The 5,167-nt window shown below is 41.7% G+C and overlaps 1 non-coding gene across 1 annotated transcript; it reads right to left on the reverse strand.

Moving 5' to 3' along the window:
- Positions 1-491: 491 nt before the first annotated feature.
- Positions 492-599, reverse strand: LOC130947452 (small nucleolar RNA R71). Its single transcript, XR_009072683.1, has one exon. It is a non-coding gene; the product is annotated as a small nucleolar RNA R71 (small nucleolar RNA).
- Between the last annotated feature and the right edge of the window lie 4,568 nt (positions 600-5,167).

Consider the following 5,167-nt stretch of genomic DNA (forward strand, 5'->3'; position numbering starts at 1 on the left):
CTGAAAGGACCTTGAAGCGAAAGCTAAGAGAAGCTAAGGCACAACTCTCTGTAGAGGACCTAACAGAAATCTTCAAAGAAGAAGACATGGCAGCCGAAAACAACAACAATGCAAACAATGCAAGGAAGGTGCTGGGTGACTTTACTGCACCTACTCCCGACTTCTATGGGAGAAGCATCTCTATCCCTGCCATTGGAGCAAACAACTTTGAGCTTAAGCCTCAATTAGTTTCTCTAATGCAACAGAATTGCAAGTTCCATGGACTTCCATTGGAAGATCCTCATCAGTTCTTAGCTGAATTCTTGCAAATCTGTGACACTGTCAAGACTAATGGGGTTGACCCTGAAGTCTACAGACTTATGCTATTCCCTTTTGCTGTAAGAGACAGAGCTAGGATATGGTTGGACTCACAACCTAAAGAGAGCCTGGACTCATGGGAAAAGCTAGTCAATGCCTTCTTGGCAAAGTTTTTTCCACCTCAAAAATTGAGTAAGCTTAGAGTGGAAGTCCAAACCTTCAGATAGAAGGATGGAGAATCCCTCTATGAAGCTTGGGAAAGATACAAACAATTAATCAAAAAATGTCCTTCTGACATGCTTTCTGAATGGAGCATCATAGGTATTTTCTATGATGGTCTGTCTGAACTATCCAAGATGTCTTTGGATAGCTCTGCTGGAGGATCTCTTCATCTGAAGAAGACGCCTACAGAAGCTCAAGAACTAATTGAAATGGTTGCAAATAACCAATTCATGTACACTTCTGAAAGGAATCCTGTGAATAATGGGACAAATCAGAAGAAAGGAGTTCTTGAGATTGACACTCTAAATGCCATATTGGCTCAGAATAAAATATTGACTCAACAAGTCAATTTGATTTCTCAAAGTCTGTCTGGAATGCAAAATGCACCAAGCAGTACTAAGGATGCTTCATCTGAAGAAGAAGCCTATGATCCTGAGAACCCTTCAATGGAAGAGGTGAATTACCTAGGAGAACCCTATGGAAACACCTATAATTCTTCATGGAGAAATCACCCAAATTTCTCATGGAAGAATCAAGAGAGACCTCAACAAGGTTTCAACAACAATAATGGTGGAAGAAACAGGTTTAGCAATAGCAAGCCTTTTCCATCATCTTCTCAGCAACAGACAGAGAATTCTAAGCAGAACCCCTCTGACTTAGCAACCATGGTCTCTGATCTAATCAAAACCACTCAAAGTTTCATGACTGAAACAAGGTCCTCCATTAGAAATTTGGAGGCACAAGTGGGACAGCTGAGCAAGAAAGTTACTGAACTCCCTCCAAGTACTCTTCCAAGCAACACAGAAGAAAATCCAAAAGGAGAGTGCAAGGCCATCAACATGGCCGAATTTAGAGAGGAGGGAGAGGAAGTGAACGCCACTAAGGAACACCTCAATGGGCGTCCTCTGACCTCCAATGAGTTCCCTAATGAGGAACCATGGGAATCTGAGGCTCAAAATGTGACCATAGAGATTCCATTGGACATACTTCTGCCTTTCATGAGCTCTGATGAGTATTCTTCCTCTGAAGAGGATGAGTATGTCACTGAAGAGCAAGTTGCTAAATACCTTGGAGCAATCATGAAGCTAAATGACAAGTTATTTGGAAATGAGACTTGGGAGGATGAACCTCCTTTGCTCACCAAAGAACTGGATGACTTGTCTAGGCAGAAATTACCTCAAAAGAGATAAGATCCTGGGAAGTTTTCAATACCTTGTACCATAGGCACCATGACCTTCAAGAAGGCCCTGTGTGACTTAGGGTCAAGTGTAAACCTCATGCCTCTCTCTGTAATGGAGAAGCTAGGGATCTTTGAGGTGCAAGCTGCAAGAATCTCATTAGAGATGGCAGACAATTCAAGAAAATAAGCTCATGGACTTGTAGAGAATATTTTGGTGAAGATTGAAGACCATTACATCCCTGCTGATTTCATAGTCCTAGAGACTGGGAAGTGCATGGATGAAACCATCATCCTTGGCAAACCCTTCCTAGCCACAGCTAAGGCTGTGATTGATGTTGATGGAGGTGAACTGATCATTCAAGTGAATGAAGAATCCTTTGTGTTTAAGGCTCAAGGATATCCCTCTGTCACCATGGAGAGGAAGCATGAAGAGCTTCTCTCAATTCAGAGTCAAACAGAGCCCCCACAGTCAAACTCTAAGTTTGGTGTTGGGAGGCCACAACCAAACTCTAAGTTTGGTGTTGAACCCCCACATTCAAACTCTAAGTTTGGTGTTGGGAGGTTCCAACATTGCTCTGAGCATCTGTGAGGCTCCATGAGAGCCCTCTGTCAAGCTACTGACATTAAAGAAGCGCTTGTTGGGAGGCAACCCAATGTTATATTTTATCTATTTTTCGTTGTTATTTTATTTTATTTTGTAGGTTGATGATCATAAGAAGTCACAAAAACAATTGAAAAAGCAAAAACAGAATGAAAAACAGGAAGAAAAACAGCACACCCTGGAGGAAGAACTTACTGGCGTTTAAACGCCAGTAAGGTTAGCAGTTGGGCGTTTAACGCCCAGTCTGGCACCATTCTGGGCGTTTAACGCCAGAAAGGGGCACCAGACTGGCGTTAAACGCCAGAAAAGGGCAAGAACCTGGCGTTAAACGTCAGAAATGGGCACCAGCCCGGCGTTTAACGCCAGAATTGGCTCAAAACGTGATTTTGAATGCCATTTGGTGCAGGGATGACTTTTCCTTGACACCTCAGGATCTGTGGACCCCACAGGATCCCCACCAACCCCACCACTCTCTCTCTTCTTCACCCATTCACCAATCACCTCAACACCTCTTCCCCAAAAACCCTTCACCTATCAAATCCCATCTTTCTCTTCACCACTCACATCCATCCTTCATAAAACCCCACCTACCTCACCCTTCAAATTCAAACCACTTTCCCTCTCAAACCCACCCACACATGACCGAACCATACACCCCCATCTCCTATATATACCCTTCTTCACCCCTTCATTTTCACACAACCTAAACAACACTTCTCCCCCTCTTTGGCCGAACACTAAGCCACTCCCTTCTTCCTCATTTCTTCTTCTTCTACTCTCTTCTTTCTTCTTTTGCTCGAGGACGAGCAAACCTTTTAAGTTTGGTGTGGTAAAAGCATTGCTTTTTGTTTTTCCATAACCATTTATGGCATCCAAGACCGGGCCATCATGATCCATAGCATCATGATTGGAGAAGAAGTGGAAGTTCATGAGGTTATAGCCCAAGAACTCTATAAGGTGGCGGATAAGTCCTCTACCTTAGCAAGGTTAGCCTTTCCTCATCTCATTTGTCACCTCTGTTATTCAGTTGGAGTTGACATAGAGGGAGACGTCCTTATTGATGAGGACAAGCCCATCACCAAGAAAAGGATGGAGCAAACAAGAGACCCCTCTCATCATGAGATCCCTAAGATACCTCAAGGGATGCACTTTCCTCCACAAGACTATTGGGAGCAACTAAACACCTCCCTAGGAGAATTGAGTTCCAACATGGGACAACTAAGGGTGGAGCACCAAGAACATTCCATCCTCCTCCATGAAATTAGAGAAGATCAAAGAATCACGAGAGAGGAGCAACAAAGACAAGGAAGAGACATTGAGGAGCTCAAGCACTCCATAAGACCTTCAAGAGGAAGAACAAGCCGCCATCACTAAGGTGGACCCGTTCTTTAATCTCCTTGTTCTTTATTTTCTTGTTTTTCGAATTTTAGTGCTTATGTTTATCTATGTTTGTGTCTTATGATCATTAGTGTCTATGCCTTAAAGTTATGAATGTCCTATAAATCCATCACCTTTCTTGAATAAACAATGTTCTTAATTGAAAAAGATAAGAATTGCATGAATTTTGAATTTTATAACAGTTTAATTATTTTGATGTGGTGGCAACACTTTTGTTCTCTGAATGTATGCTTAAACAGTGCATATGTCTTTTGAATTTGTGGTTCATGAATGTTGGCTCTTGAAAGAATGATGAAAAAGGAGACATGTTACTGAGGATCTGAAAAATCATAAAAATGATTCTTGAAGCAAGAAAAAGCAGTGAAAAAAAAAAAAGAAGAAGCGAAAAAAAAAAAACGAAAAAAAAGGAGAAAGAGAAAAAGAAAGAAATAAAGTTGTGATCCAAGGCAAAAAGAGTGTGCTTAAGAACCCTGGACACCTCTAATTGGGGACTCTAGCAAAGCTGAGTCACAATCTGAATAGGTTCACCCAATTATGTGTCTGTGGCATGTATGTATCCGGTGGTAATACTGGAAGACAGAGTGCTTTGGGCCACGGCCAAGACTCAATAAGTAGCTGTGTTCAAGAATCATCATACTTAACTAGGAGAATCAATGACACTATCTGGATTCTGAGTTCCTAAAGAAGCCAATCATTCTGAATTTCAAAGGATAGAGTGAGATGCCAAAACTGTTCAGAGGCAAAAAGCTAAAAGCCCCGCTCATCTAATTAATACTGATCTTCATAGATGTTTTTGGAGTTCATTGCATATTCTCTTCTTTTTATCTTATTTGATCTTCAGTTGCTTGAGGACAAGCAACAATTTAAGTTTGGTGTTGTGATGAGCGGATAATTTGTACGCTTTTTGGCATTGTTTTTAGTATGTTTTTAGTAGTTTTAGTTGAGTTCTTAGTATATTTTTATTAGTTTTTAGTTAAAATTCACTTTTCTGGACTTTACTATGAGTTTGTGTGTTTTTCTGTGATTTCAGGTATTTTCTGGCTGAAATTGAGGGACCTGAGCAAAAATCTGATTCAGAGACTGAAAAGGACTGCAGATGCTGTTGGATTCTGACCTCCCTGCACTCGAAGTGGATTTTCTGGAGCTACAGAAGCCCAATTGGCGCGCTCTCAACGGCGTTGGAAAGTAGACATCCTGGGCTTTCCAGCAATATATGATAGTTCATACTTTGCCCAAGATTTGATGGCCCAAACCGGCGTTCAAAGTCACCTATAGAATTTCCAGCGTTAAACGCCGGAACTGGCACCAGAATGGGAGTTAAACGCCCAAACTGGCACCAAAGCTGGCGTTTAACTCCAAGAAGAGTCTCTACACGAAAATGCTTCATTGCTCAGCCCAAGCACACACCAAGTGGGCCCGGAAGTGGATTTTTATGTCATTTACTCATCTTTGTACACCTTAGGCTACTA

Source organism: Arachis stenosperma, chromosome 1 (genome assembly GCF_014773155.1).
Source record: "Arachis stenosperma cultivar V10309 chromosome 1, arast.V10309.gnm1.PFL2, whole genome shotgun sequence".
NCBI lineage: Eukaryota > Viridiplantae > Streptophyta > Magnoliopsida > Fabales > Fabaceae > Arachis > Arachis stenosperma.